The following is a 19,561-nucleotide window of genomic DNA, read 5'->3' on the forward strand; positions in this document are numbered from 1 at the left end:
TTCAGACAGAGGGTGAAAAGAGGTGCTGCAGCACAGGCAGTATGAGAAAAAAGAAAAATGAAGAGCTTTTTGAACATTAAAAGAATATGAACATGTCACAGAAGAAGCATATGTCCTCTTAGGTAACTTTTTATGGACCTTTTAACTTGAGTGAAAAAAAAAATATTACTATTTTAACAGTATTCAAATTTGAAGTCAATGGCTCTATTCTAAAATGTTCCCTAATGGCTGAGTGTCTGTGTGGTTGTGTGTGTGTTTCTTGCACATTTGTACGGTGGCCCTGAAGTGCAAGTCAAAACTACATTTCACAAAAATCTACAGCATTTCACAAAACACTTCAACATTTCATAAAACACAACAACATTTAAAAAAACACTGCAGCATTTCACAAAACGCTACAGCATTTCACAAAACGCTACAGCATTTCAGAACACACCACAGCATTTCAGAAAACACCACAGCATTTCACATTTTACGGAAAGGGTATTCCTTTAGTGCTTCTCAAAGTTTGGTCCGTGGACCACTGGTGGTCTGTGAGCGCCCCCTAGTGGTCCGTCAGTATATTAGTAAAATTTCACATTTGAAATAAATAAATAAATGTAAGTTTTCCGCACTCTCGCGGGAATATCTCCGCAATGGAGCGAGCTTAAGTTCCACTTTCGATTGCATGAGATAGCCTAAACCGATTTGGAAAGAATGGAAGAAGAGATGGAAATCTTAAAGGTCACATGTCATGGCCATTTCCACTTATCATAATTCCATTGTTGAGGTATACTAAAATAGAAAAATACTGTGCAATTTTCCAAACTCACATTGGTTTCGCATACAGCATCTCTGTAAAGTATGTGTATTCAGCAGTAATCACTTTCTCCACTAAACGGCTCGCTGCAGCTCCCCCCCCCCCCCCCCCCCTCCGTGATCTCCTTGTTTAGCGATACACAGCCAAACACGGCCAAACTCAACCTGAACACACACAAGTTACAGCCGAAATAAAAACAATAAGTGTGGCTTGATATTGAGTAAGAAACAGGTTTATAGGTTGATAAACGCTGTGAGAATGGGTCTGCAGAGAGAATTTCGCGCGATCCCAACTGTCTGTTATCAGCCTGCAGCAGGGAGCAGAAATCAGCAGGGCTGCCTGCACTGAGTGTGTGTGTGTGGATTGGTCAATTTGGACCAATCAGCGGGGGCTTAACGTAACGGCTCCGCGGACGTAACGTAACGGCTCCACGGATTGGCCCATTTAGTTCCGGGTACATGCTTTCGTAAGCACGTACCAGGAAGAATCAAATGGATGATGACGTTTCACCAACGAGGCGTTTTGGGGAGGTATTTTCTGTTTTAGAGTTTTACTCGCTACAGGGTGTACTTTGAGGGTTTTGACTCTGCACACCGTTTACATGCAGAAAAACCTTCATAACACACAAGGGGATGGGTAATAACCGGAAAAGCATGACATGTGACCTTTAAGGGAATATTTTAATGAAGGATATGCATACAATGTTATCCTCGACATGCTGTCAACCCATCACGACATCAACATGTCCCTTAGAACCAGGGGTGTAATGCTGCCGGCGCGCACCGGAACGCCGCTCCGGTTGTTAGCATCTGGTTAGCTAGCTATGCTAACGTACATAAGGAGTTGTTTCTACAACAAGGTGGAGGAGAGTCCTCTCCTGTCAGACTGAGAGGATCATAAAACTACAGCTCAGTGAGCTAAATAACTCGAGTGTTTAGATAGTTAACTTTAGTCTAAGTTATCTCAGTGGGTCTAAAACGGTTTGGTCACCATTTATGTGAACAAGTATTTCCAAGGCACATCTTTTTATATGATCATTAGAGTTATAAAAAATAAGAGAATAAATGAAAAACAGGAATGAAATAATTCCAACCAGACCCGGTGTCATGGGCGGGCCCCATGGGCCCGGGCCCGCCCATCCAGGATTTGGGCCCGCTGTTTTAATCAGGGCTGAATACAACATTTTAATTGTTTTATTATTATGTTTTAATGTTGTTATTTGTAGGGCTTTGTCCTAATATTTATTTTTGTTTTAAACAATGTTGAAAGATTGGTTTATTATCATTTTTTTATTTTGCTATGAAATTCTGAATGAAAGGCTGCGCGCCAGACTGGTTTTCCGCTGGGTTGAGTCCAAGCGGCAAACTCTGGGGAATAGCCGGGACGCCAATACGGAAGTGCTACACACTGCAGTTCATATATTGGCCAATAGGCGATGGCTGCAGAAAGGAGCAATTTCCATAGACCCCCATGTTAAAATGCCCAATTTTACAGTAGAAAAAAACATGTTTCTACCCCTGCCCCATACATTTTATTTTCGATATAGTTAGATTCCACCTTCATGATTATGGATCTGTGAGTGAATTTTTTTCTAACACAACCCTTTTATTTATATTAGGTCTTAAAGTTTTTGCATAAATGAGGGCGTGGTCACATTGATTGACGGCTCTGTGAAGTGACTGCTGCTGCTAGCTTCTTGTCTCTCTGCTACCTGCTCCGTGAAGCTAGCTACAGGGACTCTGCCTGGTCAGTTCATCCAGGAAACACAACTTGAAGCCGGCCGTGGTTGTTCGTTCTTCATGCTTGTATATCGGACTATTGTGACTCGCTCTGCGGTTAAAACAGATGGTGCATGAATGCGGTTTTGCGGTAAGTGAAATACGAGTGCTTTATTTTTGTGTTAATGATTTTAATCAGCTACGTAATGAATGTTAAGGCTTGGGTTAGCACAGCGTTTCTCAAAGTGTGGGGCGCGCCCCACTGGTGGGGCGCAGAGATGTGATAGGTGGGTCACGAAATCCCCCCAAAAAAAAAAAAATTAAACTTTTTTTTTTTTTTTTTTGTTCCACACTGGTGGAATATCAAAACAACGGCCCGCCCGGGGTGCAAAAAGTATCAATGAAAGCGACCCTCTACCACACAAAACAACACCTGTAAATAACCCGATTTGTGTTCTTTGAAATTGAAAAGGATATTGCATTGTGTTTGTTACTTTCGTTGCAGTTGTATGTCTTAAGTGTAATTTGGCATGCTTTTATTTTGAAGGCAAGTTTACACTGTTGACAGTTGTTGTTGCTATGGAAACAAGACCATTACTCTCTCGTTCAGTTACTATAGCTGGCCCTCTGTGAATTCATAGCTGGACGTCCAATCAGCTCCTGTCATCACCTCGCAGAGACAAGCTTCTTTCATTTAACACTTCACATTCAAACATAAACTGAATAGGCAGATTTAAAGGATTTATTTCTTTGGAAATGTTATTTTAAATACAATTTAATCAAGTTATTTTTGGTAAAACTAATGACAAATATTACTAAAAACATATTTAAAAAATATATATAAAGCAAAATATAATTTGTTTTAATGTTTTTAAATATTATTTTGTAGAATATCTTAGGCCTTCAGAGACAGGCTCGCCACTGGTAAAAATCTCTCATACACACATGTGAAACGCTCTCACAGACACACACAACAGCGTTGGAGTCGGGAAGAAAAGCAATGTGGAGCGAGAGAGAGAGAGAGAGAGAGCGAGAGAACAAGAAAGAGAGCACACCTTTATCTATTTAATAAAGTTATAAAAAATAAAGTAAGAAATCATTCCAATGTGTACTATAGGACAGTAAAAAGGTTAAAAGGGGAGGGATTAGTCAATTATGCATAAATAAAGAGAAAGAATGCTAACTAGGTAACATAAGATAAGAATAAACAAGTTTAAATTATTTGTTGTGATCATATTCTAAAGATGTTTGGATTATTGAAAAGTATACAGCTCCCTTTCATCTGAGTGTTGAGAGCTGTATCCATAAATTCATGTTGGGCTCAAAGTAGGGCTGCTCGATTATGGCAAAAATCATAATCTCGATTATTTGGGTCAAAAATGTATATCACGATTATTAAAAACGATTAACCATTTACTTTGAAGAATTTATTGAAGAAAATAATTTGAAAAGTATGTTTTTAACAGTTGATTACCCTGAACTTTAAGTATAATTAAACTGAAAAAAATAAAATGGTTTTATTTCGATTATGTTGTTTTCATAATCGTTGCAAGCCAAAATCGTAATTGCGATTCAAATATGATTAATTGAGCAGCCCTAGCTCAAAGTGCACCAGATTGATACATTTAACTTCAACATTTAAAAAACATCTTCCTGGGGGTGCATGCCCCCGGACCCTAGACTAGAGGATGTGACGTCCACCACCACATAAAGCAGGTTAAAATAATTGAATTGAATACATTTTATTTTAGTAAACACTGAAAACGGGTCCCACAGACCCAAACAGCAAACAAAGGTTAAAGGTAGCATATAATAATGTTAAAATGTGCTAAATATATACACTGCAAAAAAACAAAAAAGACGAGTAAAAGTAGCTCACGACTTGTTTTATTTTTTGAAAGTAGCTCTCATCCTAAAAAAGGTTGGAGACCCCTGTTATAGAACGATACATTTGACAATTTTAAGCTTGGCCTACCATTTTATTGGAGCGATGAGGAACAGGTGGGGCTTGAAAAGGCCCACCTGTTCAAAGTGGGGAATGACAGAAAAAGTTTGAGAACCACTGGGTTAGCGTATAAGTGAGTGGTAGCTACATCGGTGCTAACGATGCTAATCGTAGCCTCCAAGTTAAAATCATAGACTGTATATATAAAGGTTAAAACGAAATAGACAAGTGTTAAGCGTTAAGTGGGATAATACTGTAGAACAAACAGCTTCTGTTTGAGGTTGATAAAATAAGGTCATCCTTGTAACTTAGAGAGATATTTTATTATGTAGGTAGGAACTGTATGCATCGCTAAGGTTAATTTAAATTGGCTATGCTCAAGTATGTAGACAAGCTAATGTCAGAGTAGTGTATGTGAAATCAACCTCACAAGAAGATGTGTTTATATTACAATTATTAATGTCATATTTCAAGATGATTACTTAGATATTACAATATGGTTGGTTGAGCTGGAGTTCATTATTGAGCTTACACGTTAACGTCACAGTCATCTGAAGAACGAATCCAAACCTTGTTGTTTTTATTAATTACATTACATAAACAGTAAGCATTGGTAACACAACTTCCAAGGTTACAGTAAAAATAAAAAGGACCCTGACTCGGACAATACACAATCCAACATGTTCAACAGAAGATAATCAGTTATATTGTTTGTACACATGGTACTTTACATATATATCTGTTTGTTTAAGGTGTCCAGGTGATGCAGAAAGGCTGGACCAGAGAGTGAGAGACAGAACTGGACTCCTCACAGCAGTGAACTTCAGCACAGGTAATACAATTTTTTTCATACTGTACAAAGAATCAAGAAAGTATTGACTTTAATACACTGATACACATTCCATTAAAAAATACCACCTACACATCAGTTAAGTTGAGGGTTATTTCCATGCAAAAAGTTACATTTAGATGTTAACAAGCAATATAATTTTGACAGCTTTCTAATTTAATGTATTGAAGGCAAAGATATTTAACACAGTGAGAACTGCTACTATTTATCTCTCAATATTGTATTTAAAAAACGTGGTAAAAGTTATTCTTTCAGTGAGACAACAGAGCAAGCTTCTACAGTTGCACTACGTTTTGATAACAGTTAAATATTATTATTATTATTATTATTATTTTGATAATAACATACATTTCAATGTTGATGAACTTCATACTGTTCATTCATAATCTGATTGTCTTTGTAGCTCAGTGTTGAAATAAAAAAAAAACATTACGATTACAAAATAATTATATCTACAGCCCCTAAACACACAAACACACCACTTTCATAAATAACACACTTGTTCTGCAATAATATGTTTTATGTTTCCTGTAATTTTTGTTCGGAGAGGACATGCCTGAAAAACACGACATGTTCTCCTTCTCTGAGGGTCAAGAAAAACATCCAAGAGGAAAATTGATGCTATAAAAGCTGATGCTATGAGATTTTAAGACCAGTACACTAAGAAACTACTTTTATTGTAAAAACAGTCAGCTGATCGAATGCACCTATTTCCACATCCAGGGGTAGACATTAAGGGTTTAAGGGCCGGTGGAATTGTATTATCACTGGCCCCACCATTGTAACCACTGGCCCGGAGCATTCGTCCAAAGAAAATCGACTAATAATGAAGAAAATTAACACATTTGTTGCAATAGTAATTTATGCACTAACTACATTACTACTTGTACTACAACATTTGAATCATCAGTTCTTCCTCATTTTCCTCAATTGTTCATATTTGGTTTATTAAAATAATGATATTGTGGTCATTGTTAAAAAATGTCTGTTATTATTATGAGTATTATTATTTGTATAATGCGCTTTCTGCCTTCCTGTCATCAGGAGTTAGAAATGTAATAGATTAGATTAGAACTTTCATTATCCTAAACTGCTGGGACATTTCCCTATAGCCAATACCTTTATATTTTCTATTCTTCACTTACTTGTCAGCATAGGTCGACATTGATGTACAAAGCCGACAAAAGACCTTGTTTATATTGGCATCATATTTAGAGCATGGATGTATAATAAAAACTTAGACTAATCTGATATATATATATATATATATATATTGAGAAAAATATTGTTTTAATAAGTTACACGAACAAACGATTGACTGAGAGGTGCAGTGACGCGTCCTAAAACCAGGAAGTAAGCTGCTGGTTCCCTCGACAAAAAGTAATGGGATTTCTCCACAGGGTTTTGGAAAATAGCTGGAAATAAGGTCTGTGGAAAACAAACCTGTTTGATAAATGCACGTTTTGTTCAGCCGGATAATATCCACATGTCTACCCTACTTTTATAATTTTCGAATCATAAATCTAATCGATAGATTATAAAAGGGTTTTAGGACGGTTTTAGAAGCCAACTCCATCGATCAAGCTTGCTGAAACGTTCTCTCCCTCTTCTTCATGCTCCCTTTCACTCTCCTTGAATTCCTCCGGTGACTTTCTTTTATTTGAAGATAGTTTTTTGCCCGGCGCTTGGCTGGTCACCGCTGGTATTAAAAACATTTTGGCGAATGGTTAGGTGGCGCGATAGTCTGTAGTGAATGAAGGAGGAGGAGGAGCCTGCTCGCGCTGCTCCGCAGCAAACAGCTGTTTGCTTTTCACCCAACGACAACCGACTCACGAAACGCTATGTTGTAGCGTTAATAAACGAAACAATTTAACAAAATTGCTAGTCAAAATACCAATACCACAGGACACTTTTTTTTTTTAAAGCAATATTTTTAGTGGCCCAAGCGGGCAAGTGGAAAGTACGTTATGCTGGCCCGGGGTGTCTAAATAGCATCTCCACTCCATCAGCTGATTATTTGTATTTGCCTCGCTTTATGAGCTTCACATCACTTGTGCCTTGTACTGCAGTTTGCAATGTCACAAATAAATGGGGCCAATCTTCAGTCAGATGTGAATGTGTAATCTAACATTTTCAGTAAGAATAATGGACGAAAGGAGTGCAAATACAAATACAATTTATTGAAATGTGAACCAAAAGTTAATCAAACATATTTTAAATAAAAAGCACATATGGACAGAAAGTGTAAACCTATTAAATGTATAAGTAAACACATTTAGTCAAATAAAGTGACAGACTAGGCCTGTGCAGTTGGTATCAGCTTTGCCCAGCATGGGCTCCTCCATCAGGCCTGGACCTCCTCGCAGAGGAAAGACCCTCAGTCCTCTCAGGGCCAAACAAACAGACAGGACGTCCATCACACGGAGGTTTCTCCCTGAAGTCTCTGCAGCTTTCTGGACACCACGCTGTCTCAATCCGTCCACACTGAATATGAGAGGGGGAAAATGAAAATAATAAATACTTTAGACAATAAGAAACATAAAGTTGACTGTTGAGTTGCTCAGTTTTTTTAGATTGTCAATACTATTGCTGTATAACTAATATATCAGGTTAAGAGGCACATTCAAATAAAGATTGGTCTTTAAATACATGTTGTCTTTTCAATTGTTTGTCTAAAGTCAAGGATCTAGAACTGGTACTTAGTTTTAATGATACAGTCTGGTTATTATGCTGTTTGGAGGAGGCCTCACATAAGAGCACTAACTAGCTACCATCACATGTACCTTAGCTTGACTTAAATGTATTAAACGTATAGTTAAGTTATAAAATATATATATATAGTCAAAATATAAATAACTAATGTCATGCAAACATATTAATATTTGCTTGATTCCAGTGTTGAATTTAGCACAATTGCATACAAACGTTAAGGGATTTTAAGATTCTGAAGTATTATGCTAAAAACTCAATAACTTAGATTATTATTTATAGTTTTGCTGAATAGTTTCATGTCCGCTTACCTTAGAAACGTAAAATGCCACGGCAGTGTGCAGATGGGGAGCATGTTAGCTTAGCTTGGTAGATTCAGCTAGCTCTGGAACTTTCAGCTTGGTGGTAGGAGGTCCCACCTCGGCTCCGCCTCTTTGCCCTTATTTGGAGCAGGATGGAGTAGGCGGGAGTTGAACTCTGACGTCAGTGTCGAGCCGTTAGTGGCCGGCTCCGCCTACTAAGGGCTTCTCGGCAACTCTGCAGAATCCTATGGGTGACGTCAAGGACCCTTCGTCCATCTATAGAGAGGCGAAGTCCCTCCCCTTCCGGGAGCCTCCATGGGACCCCGGAAGCGGAAAATTATACATAGAAGTCAATGGAGAGAGAAAAGTTATCTTTTGATCCCGTTTGAATTGTGCCACGAATGACACATATGATGTTTGTCATTCTTAAACAATCATTTCCATGCAAAAAAAGTCACAGTTTGTCGTAAAACTGCTGAAATATAAGACTATGAATAATACGCAACTAGAAAGACTACAAATCCCAAATGCATTCTGGGTCGCGTAAGTGATGTCATAGGCGATAATGCTCCAAGACTGGTTGTGACTCGCAAAGCAAAGAGGAAGAAGAAGACTGATTTATTCCCTCCAATAAATATAAGAGATTGCTCCAATAAATTCACTTTTACAAGATGCCTGTGTGCTTTGTACGAGGTTGTAATCACAAAAGAGATCATACCACTTGCTCGTTCTATCGCTTCCCGTCTGATGAAAGGACCAGGAGTCGTTGGACCAAACATATCAGGTAATATACATGTTTTGCATGGAACATAGTCAAGTTAGCTACCTAGCTAGTAGCGAGCATGTTAGTTAGCATTATATTACATTACTTAGCCTTGTCATTTGTATTAGCCTTAACACGAAGTAAACCGAAATGTTAAACAGTAAGAGTATTCATGATGGTAAGTATTTTGTGAAACATTTGAAGAGTAGCCTATCGCCCCCTCCACCAGGTGCTAAGGGGGCGGGAGGTAGGCTAACCCCACATTAGTATCAGCGATCTTTTCTACTTAATGCTATCTGCACAAATGGTTAACATTGACCATTAAAAGATCAGGCAGTTCAGGGAGAGTCGAAGGAAGGAAGGCAGGCAGCTTTGCATGACATTCTTCTGGATGTGTTTCATTGTGATGATAGTGAGAGTGAGTCAATCTGTTTGTTGGAAAGACAGTAGTTGAGTGATTACTGAGAGAAAATTATTAAAAGAGATAATTATTCAGTGTTGTTACTTTAAAGTGTTGTTACTGACCTTTTTCTTTTTTATTTTCTTTACCTCACCTGTAACTGCTGAGACCCTGAGGAACAAGCACACTGGACTGACCTGCTCTGGCAACCTGATTTCCACTGTACGTAATAGTATTTGGTTATGGTATATTATTTATATACATCAAAGGCACAATGCACCCCCCAGAGACACACATGTATTGAGTGTGATATTTTGCATTGGTCATGTGAAATCATCTTTACATACTAGAAAACTGTAGGAGCGGCAACTTGTTTTGAAATTGAATTTTTAATATCCGATAATAAAGTTGATCTGTTTTCTTTATTCTTCTCTCTTCCCAGCTCCATCCATCACCATTCTCTGTTCCTGCAGGTCCTGCTTGCTAATCAATATTCATATTTTTTTACACAATTACAAATAAAGTCAATGTATTGTATGACATGAAGTTGTGCTTCATTCTGAGTCAATAATAAATTCATTCTGCCTTCAGCTGCAAAATTATTGTGGACTGCACTGACATCCATGTAGCTGCCCCCCAGTAAGATGAACCAAGCAAAGTTGACATACTCAACATACAGCTGTACTCTTAAGTTTACATGAAGAATTTGTGAAATATTGGTAATAACAGGTTTAAATGATTATTAGTAATTAATTATATAATTTTCTCATCGTAGATGAGCAGACAGGGAGCAGATGAGAAAAGCAGAATATGCAGCTGCCATTTTCCACATGGAAAAGAGAAAGGGCCAAGTGTATTTGAGTGGACAAAAGAGAAATCCCAAATACGAAAAATAAAATTATACAATTTACAGATATGTATACAAATAAATATATATCCTATATACACCATGTATAATGATGGTGTATGATGTAGAAGGAAGTGTGGTAGATAACAAGTAAATATAGAGTTACATACAGATCCATGTTACAGCAAAAGATGGAAAAACTAAGAAGCACGCAGTATAATAATAATTACACGCAACAATTAAATAACTGCTCAGCATCTCCACCACAATCCCAATCTGCTGTGTCCTGTTTTCCTCCCCTCTGCATAACACCCCATCACACATACGAAACACAACGCAGAGTCCGAGGGTGTTAAGAGTATGTTTATTTAAATGTCCTCCTCTCTACTGGCCAACACAGGGAGCATATGCTGGGTGTAGAATTGTTCCAGGAGGAGGAGATTTCCATGCCATGCAGGGTCTTTGGGGATGGGGAGGATGATCGCCTCCATCGTGGTCCACAGCAGCAGAGACTCCGGTCTGTGATGTGCAGCTGTTATATAATATACAATACATTTTTTTGAAAAACTTTTGATCAAAAAATAAAGATTTGGTCAGGATCTAGAGTCAGTGTGTAGTTTATTAATTAATCAATGCTCTCTACATTAGGAAAACACATACCAGTGTACCAGAGGGAGTCACACACAGCTGTGCCTAGATAACCAAACAAATTGACAACAGGGATGCAAACTCATCAGGTATGAAAAAGGTGACAAGGATCCGAGCCCCCTGACCCCACAGAATATCGGCTTTAAAATTAGGAATAACAGGATTTTAGCAGTCAGAACAACTAAAGCAGCAGTGTTAATATTAACAGAAACGCCATAGAGTCACATCTAATAGAAATATATAAAAAGCATTTATTTTAATTGTGTAGCAGTCAGTTTATAATTTTGGCAGCACTGTTGAGCATTTTGAAAATGTATTTTCATGCCTCTGTGCAAGGCTTAGTCTTTCTATCTTTATAGCCACTGGTGTAAAGTAACCAAGTTCATAAACTCAACAAGTACTATACTTGGGCACAATTTTGAGATACTTGTACTTTACTTAAGTATTTCAATGTTTTGCTACTTTGTACTTCTACTCCACTACAGTTCAGAGGTAAATGGTGTACTTTTACTCCACTACATGTATGTAATACCTTTAGTTACTTTACAGATGTGGATGAATGATGTGAAATATAATCAAGTGTTAAATCAGACTTTAGTTCCACCTGGAGTAAATCCAAAAGCTACCCTGCCTGCAGTATACAAAGTCATTCAAACTAGCTGCACCTTTACCAGCTTTGATAACACTTTAATGATCAGTCATTATAAAACATATCATATTATTCTGAAATGGACCAATCTGCAAAATGACTACTTTTACTGTCGCTACTTTCACTATATTTTGATAATAATAATTTTCTACTTTTACTTGAGGAACATTTGGAATGCAGGACTTTTACTGTAACAGAGTATTCCTACACTCTGGTACTTCTACTTTTACTCAAGTACAAGAACTGAGTACTTCTACTTTTAATCAATTTCAAGATATATACTTATACCACCTCTGTTTATAGCCTATGAAAAAAACGATTAGAAAACGAAGGCTAAAGCTAACGTTAGCAGATAGTGACAATGTATGCTAGTTAGCTAGCTCAACGATAATATTGCGACGGGGAAAAAAAACTTTTCAGTGCATATCACGCTCTGCCGCTCCGACAGGGAGCTCTACTCTGAACACCTGAACGGCCCGTTCTAACAGCTGTTCATCAGCGGTCCAGTCTGTGCCACAGTGACTCCGGACGCACAGTTAATATTAACGAACGCACCGTAGGTAATGTAGCTGCTGAAGCTAGACCATCATCGCCGAGCAGCAGAGGCTTATTATACATCATGAGCAGAGCCGACAGGCAGGAAGACTCGAGCACACAGCTCGCGCTTCATTATAATATATAAAAAAAAGCTCGCGGCCGCACATTAATCCGGGTCCCAGACCCCCTCCCATACCCCAAAAATATTTTTATTGCAGATCTACAGGAATCATAAAAACGACCTATTTTGGATTCAAAACGGAGAATTTCGCCGAAAGGTGACAAGTTTGCATCCCTGGACAAGATAACCAAAATCCTTGAATCTACACACAGCAAATAAACTCAAATGACACAACGAGATGTAAAAAGGAGATCACACATATAGTCGATATAGAATTGGCCGCTTCAATCTGAAGAGCAACTCAAACAAAACACGGGAGTGTATCTTGTTCTTGTGCACACTAATGTTATCCACAGCATACACAGACACCACACAGTTCTTAAGGAGAAAACTAGTTGCTAAAACAAAACACGTTAGTGTACCTTGTTAGCTAGCTGACATTAACCTTAGACATTGCACTCATATTACTCACTGAAACCTTGTAAAGCCGGTCCCGCATGCTGGCTCTTACAGAACCGCTCCCTTTCGTGTATGTACAGCTCTCAACATGCCCAGACTTGTAGTGATTTTCACCTCTTTTTATACTTTTTCGCCTCATTCTGAAAGAAACAGGTGAAATTTACTAACGTGACAGCCATCTTTGTGATGGTGACGCGTATTGTGCGAGACCAGAGACCTGTAGTTCACTGAGCGGTTTCACACAAAAAAAATTGTAACTTCACAGTTTTACGACACATTTTTATTTTTTTGACTTGCAAAATGTTCTTTTAATTTGACAAACATCATATGTGTCATTCGTGGCACAATTCAAACGGGATCGAAAGATGACTTTTCTCTCTCCATTGACGTCAATGTATAATTTTCCGCTTCCGGGGTCCCATGGGTCGGAAGTAGATGGGCGGGACTTCGCCTCTCTATAGAGAACCGCAGTGACGCGTCGTAAAACCCGGAAGTAAACTTCTTCCGGTTCCTTCTTGAAAAACCAATGCAAATTCTCCATAGGATTTTGGAAAATAGCTCGAAATAAGGTCTGTGGTTGACACACATTTAAGAGAGGGATCACGTTTTGTTCAGCCGGATAATCTTCACATGTCAACCCTACTTTTATAATTTCTGAATCATAAATCTAGTCGCCGAAAGCTAAATGCTAACGTTATGCTATAAACGAACTAGAAGCCAGTACAGCAGCAGGGTCGCACGACTTCAACGTCACGCCAACTTAAGATCGTTTCAACTGACTTGCACTGAAACTGCACTTTGAACACTTTAAATTAAATATATTAACATTTTAAACTGTATTCCCCGGTTATCTAGGCCCTTTTTGTTTTGTTTAATGTATACCACGTTTATCTAGGCCCTTTTTGTTTTGTTTTATGTATACATGTCACACTGTGGGAAACGATATTTCTGGATGTATAACACATGTAGAATTTTTGACAATAAAGCTGAATTTGACTTTCGCCTGCTTGCATATTTTAACAAAGCTTTTCATTTTAGCCACACTGAATTTAACTAGAAGTCATGGCTGTGTCAATTACCAGTCTGATATCGTTTTACAAAGATGACAAGAAGAGTGTAGATAGAGGAGAGAACCACTACAAGTCAGGACACGTAACAGTGCAGCCTAGATGAAGGTGTGCTTACCGGTGTTGTCAGGGCTAGCATGAGGGACAAGGTTTATAGTGTCGGTGAGTAGTGATAGCAAGAGTACCGTTAACCTAGAGTTAATTTATTCACATGAATTCCCATCAACAAATCAATTGTATGTGTCACATGAAATCTTTATTAGGCAAGGCAAGTTTATTTATATAGCACTTTTCAACACAAGGCAATTCAAAGTGCTTTACAAAAAATGAAAGACATTAAGAAAATGGCATTTAAAATCAGTCATTAAAAAGAAAAGCTAATAAAATAAACATTAAAAGAAAAAATACATGGATAAAAGTTACAGTGCAGTCTAAGATATGAATAGTTCAATTAAAAGCAGCGACAAAAAGAAAAGTCTTCAGCCTGGATTTAAAAGTAGTAAGAGTTGTAGCGGACCTGCAGGTTTCTGGGAGTTTGTTCCAGATATTTGGAGCATAATAACTGAATGCTGCTTTACCATGTTTAGTTCTGACTCTGGGGACAGAAAGCTGACCAGTCCCTGAAGACCTGAGAGATCTGGATGGTTCATAATTCAGCAGGAGGTCAGAAATGCATTTTGTTCCTAAACCATTCAGTGCTTTATAAACAGCAGCAGTATTTTGAAATCTATTCTTTGACACACAGGAAGCCAGTGTAAAGACTTCAGAACTGGAGCGATGTGATCCACTTTCTTAGTGTTAGTGAGGAACCAGTGTAGACTTCAGAACTGGAGCGATGTGATCCACTTTCTTAGCGTTAGTGAGGACTCGAGCAGCAGCGTTCTGAATCAGCTGCAGCTTTCTAATAGATTTTTTAGTGAGACCTGTGAAGACACCATTGCAGTAGTCCAGTCTACTGAAGATAAAAGCATGGACATGTTTTTCCAAATCCTGCTGTGACATTAGTCTTTTAATCCTAGATATGTTCTTTAGGTGATAGTAAGCTGATTTAGTAACTGTTTTAATGTGACTGTTGAAACCAATAACTAATTTAACCCGCTGACAAGAGAGCCCAGCTCCGAAGATCGTGACTGGCTGAGGGACAGACTCGGGGGCAGGTTCTCAGGAATTTCTTGGCTTCTCTCCCCCGAGCCAGAAGAGGAACACTACAGCTTGGAAACACTTACTGTTCCTGAAATGATCAAATCAGGGACCTGAGGCAATTGTGGCAAGCATGGCATTGTCTGAAGAGCAACAGAGGGCAATTCAGGTGGCTACCACTGGTCAGCGAACCAACCCAAACTGGCATTTGTTCAGGAAAGGAAGGTTGACTGCCAGCAACTTTGGAGCTGTCCTTAGGTCAAAGCGTGTGACTGCTTCCTTTATTGCCAGGGTGCTAGGGCAACAACAGGCCCTTGATGGTGTTTTGTCTTTACAGTGGTGGACTATGAATGAATGTGAGGGCGTCAGGGCATTCACCACTGCAACCCAGATGCAGGTCCATGAGTCAGATTTGTGGCTCTCCTTATCAGGAATGTTGGGGGCATCTCCAGATGGTCTGGTAGGGTCTTCCGCTGTGCTGGAGGTAAAGTGTCCCTACGGAGCCAGGGAAATGACAATTAGTGAAGCATTGCAAATCAAGGGCTTCTGTGTCAGTAAGGAAGGAGAAACATTCAGCCTGCATGAGGAACATCCTTACTGGTACCAAGTGCAAGGTCAGCTTCACCTCACTGCAAGGAAGAAGAAATAAAAAAAATGTGAATTGTTTTTAATTTACATTTACTCGCCTTTGCAATGTTGTGGTTGTTAGAGTGTTAGGTTTCATGTCAGCTCGTCTGTTGGGAAGATATAAAATATTAGTTTCATGGAAGTCACACCGTCACATATACTGTAAGAGCATTAAGACATACAGTACATAGGCTAAAACAAAACATCTAAAGATATAACCTTGCACTTTGATAAGTCTCGTGAACATTTTCACTATTTTGACATTTTTATAGAACAAAATTGAACTAAAGAAATAAATTGTAGATTAATCCATATTGAAAATAGGTGTCAGCTGCTACACTAATTATATTTCTTAATTAATTAAGATAAGATATTACTGTATTGATCCCAATTTGGGAAATGTTTGTGTTGCAGCAGCATAACAAGAAAAACTAAATATAAGTTATTATATATACAAAAGTATGTGAGGGATGGAATATTAAATTGAATATAAATGTAAAATGTACATGTGATTTTATGTCCAAGAGAAGCTATGGAGCAGAGAGTTCTCTGCCAGCCAGAGGTGATTTGTTATTAGTTCAATATGTCAAACTGATTTCCCTGACTACAATCTTTAGTTACATGGTGAAACTTTATGCTGCTTGTACTAATTAGACTTATCATATAAGCCACACAGGTTTTAATAGGATGTATTCATTATCTGTACTTATGTTGCGGTCTTTTCAGCAGCGCCATCTCTAAAACGGCGATACAGTCACTACCCATCATTTACATTTCACCGTGACATGGACAAAAATGTAACGTCAGCTTACCTCATGGCACGAATCCAGACTCTCCTTTGGAAAACATTGGCCGGGAAACGATAGATCAAGCACGTTTCATGCGAAGACCTGTGGCTGCAACCCCGAGCAAAGCAACAAACCATTGCGTAGCTAACTAGTAGCGCTAGCTTTAGCTAACGTTAGCTAACGAAACGAACTGCCGAGTACAATTGGAAAACACTGGTAATTAATTATTCTATAATTTGTTATACTGTGTTAAAAACGACAATTTCAAAAATACAGATTCTAATGGTCAGTTATAGATATACAGATACTAAAGATAGGCAGGTACTTGCTTTCAAAAAGAACACAGGGGAAAACAAACTTAGCGGGAGTGTTTACGTGTTCTGCGTAATGACGTACAATGGCCTCCACAATTTCTGTAGTCCTATTCAGCCACTCGGTAACAACCATCGTTTTTCAGACACGTAAACTCTTCAAAAATCCCCAGTGGGGTCACTGCTGATGTATTTAATGTCGTAGAACAAAACGTGACTTATCTCTTAAATTTGTGTCAACCACAGACCTTATTTCGAGCTATTTTCCAAAACCCTATGGAAAAAATGCATTGCTTTTTGAGGAAGGAACCGGAAGTGCTACAAATGCTAACTTACTTCCGGGTTTTACGACGCGTCACTGCGGTTCTCTATACAGTCTATTGTTGAGTCTTGTGGGTTTTTGAGTGAGGTGCGGCACAGCAGCCTTTCAGTTTACTCTTGCTAGGTTAGTTTGGCTATTCTCATTTATATTTATCTGCAACAATGGATATCAGGAAGTTGTTAATGAAAGGAATATGGCAACTCACACCAGATGCAGGCACATTAGAATAAATGAGTTACGTTACCAACGAGCTAGCAAGCCAGCCAGGGACAAGGGAGGCTGGCAATCAATTATATTTTGAAGAGAAATTGACTCTCAAGCCGGCTCTCTCACAAACTGCTCTGTGCGCAAGCAGACCGCTGCACACACTCTCTGCCTCGCTCAATCTCTCTCTCTCCCTTTCTCTCCATCGCTCAACCTCACTCCACCTCTCCACCCTGTGTGCGCTCCTCAAGTTTGCCTGCGTGCTTGCCCAAGTTGGCACAGCATTACAAATGTGCCACAAAACCAACCAATGGATGTAGCCTTAAGACCGTCAACAGCCTTATGGCAACCTAAAATCTATGACCTAAAACCCCTCTCTTTCCGTAACAACAATTTACGAGCGCCTCCCCCCCCCCCCCACCCCCCCCCCACCCCCCCCCCGTTGGCAAATCTCGAGCGTCCAACACCCCCACCCTCCCGTTGACAATTCCGATTACCCGGGATATGCAATTTTCGGGGTGGGCCCGCCCTGGTAAATCAAATGCCCGCCCAGAAACGTATGTCTGCCGCCGGGTCTGATTCCAACTCATACTATAGGACAGTACAACTAAAATATTGTTTAAAAGGGGAGTGATTAGTAAGATATGCATAAAGAAAAAGTACTTCTGTTTGTTTCACATGGGTGTTGTTGAGAGATGTATCCATATATTTAGTCCCTAACTTTGCTCTCAAAGTGCACCAGATTGATGCATTTAACTTCAACATTTAAATAATCATCTTCCCGGGGTAGCATTCCCCCGGACTTCCCTAGATGATATTAGGTCCACCACCCACTAAAAAAAAAGGGTCACATGGATAGGATTCTAAATACATTTGCACACTTTTGATATAGTAACCTATGTTCATATGTTGCTTTTTTGTTGGTCATAGGTGCGCTGCTGCACATAAAAATAGCACTACATCCCTGCTTAGAACCCCAACATCGTGGTTTAAAGAGTTAGGACTGAGGAGACCTCACTGAGCTCTTGTTATAAGTACCTCTCGGTCTGACAGGAGAGGACTCTCCTCCTAAGGCTTTGAATGGTTTAGGCCCAAAATACATTTCTGACCTCCTGCTAAATTATGAACCATCCAGATCTCTCAGGTCTTCAGGGACGGGTCAGCTTTCTGTCCCCAGAGTCAGAACTAAACATGGAGAAGCAGCGTTCAGTTGTTAGGCTCCAAATATCTGGAACAAACTCCCAGAAACCTGCAGGTCCGCTGCAACTCTTACTACTTTTAAATCCAGGCTGAAGACTTTTCTTTTTGTCGCTGCTTTTAATTGAACTATTCACATCTTAAACTGCACTGTAACTTTGATCCATGTATTTTTTCTTTTAATGTTTATTTTATTATCTTTTCTTTTTAATGACTGATTTTAAATGCCATTTTCTTAATGTCTTTAATTTTTTGTAAAGCACTTTGAATTGCCTTGTGTTGAAAGGTGCTATATAAATAAACTTGCCTTGCCTTGCCTTGCCTTGCCTTGCCTTGCCTTGCCTTGCCTTGCCTTGCCTTGCCTTGCCTTGCCTTGCCTTGTTGTAGAAATAACTCCTCATGTACGTTAGCATAGCTAGCTAACCATATGCTAACAATCGGACCGGCGCTCCGGCAGCACTACGCCCCTGGTTCTAAGGGACATGTTGATATTGTGATGGGTTGACAGCATGTCGAGGATAACATTGTATGTATATCCTTTGTTAAAATATTCCCTTAAGATTTCCATCTCTTCTTCCATTCTTTCCAACATAGTTTAACATTTGTGAAGAAACAGCTGAACAGTACCAAACAGGAAATACGTGGTGCTGTCGGCCGGCTGCTGACCAATCACAAAACGTCATTGCTTGACTGGCAGCAAAAACAACCAATCACAGCAGTGCTTCTCTGACTGGCTCTATCCAATCACAAACAAGAAGTGTTCTCACTTAAGGAATACCCTTTCCGTAAAATGTGAAATGCTGCGGCGTTTTTTGAAATGCTGCGTTGTTTTCTGAAATGCTGTGGGGTTTTGTGAAATGCTGTAGTGTTTAGTGAAATGTCGTGTTTTATGAAATGTTGAAGTGTTTTGTGAAATGCTGTAGTGTTTTGTGAAATGTCATTTTGACTGGCCCTTCAGGGCCACCGTACATTTGACCTCTAGTTCTTCTCATTGGCCAGCAGAAGGCAGGGTTGTAGCATCCTTTGTATCTATCCATACACACACCATACACGCCCACACATGCACACACACAGTGTATGTGGGTAAGTGGAAGGCAAGGGGGCAAAAAGAAAAAAAGTATGTGTGCATCTTTGTGTGTGTGTGTGTTTCTGGCAGTG

At 39.1% G+C, this 19,561-nt stretch overlaps 3 long non-coding RNA genes across 3 annotated transcripts; 1 reads left to right on the forward strand and 2 right to left on the reverse strand.

The window, feature by feature from the left end:
- Positions 1 to 5,020: 5,020 nt before the first annotated feature.
- On the reverse strand, positions 5,021 to 8,446 carry LOC307045220. Its single transcript, XR_013809823.1, has 2 exons — positions 8,333 to 8,446; positions 5,021 to 7,796 (listed from the first exon to the last, which is right to left on the reverse strand). It is a non-coding gene; the product is annotated as an uncharacterized lncRNA (long non-coding RNA).
- Positions 8,447 to 8,658: 212 nt separating this feature from the next.
- LOC307043630 lies at positions 8,659 to 10,028 on the forward strand. Its single transcript, XR_013809424.1, has 2 exons — positions 8,659 to 9,708; positions 9,929 to 10,028. It is a non-coding gene; the product is annotated as an uncharacterized lncRNA (long non-coding RNA).
- A 650-nt stretch (positions 10,029 to 10,678) lies between these two features.
- Positions 10,679 to 14,561, reverse strand: LOC307043629. Its single transcript, XR_013809423.1, has 2 exons — positions 12,761 to 14,561; positions 10,679 to 10,865 (listed from the first exon to the last, which is right to left on the reverse strand). It is a non-coding gene; the product is annotated as an uncharacterized lncRNA (long non-coding RNA).
- Positions 14,562 to 19,561: the final 5,000 nt, after the last annotated feature.

The sequence above is a fragment of the Notothenia rossii genome (assembly GCF_949606895.1).
Source record: "Notothenia rossii genome assembly, chromosome: 6".
Lineage (NCBI taxonomy): Eukaryota > Metazoa > Chordata > Actinopteri > Perciformes > Nototheniidae > Notothenia > Notothenia rossii.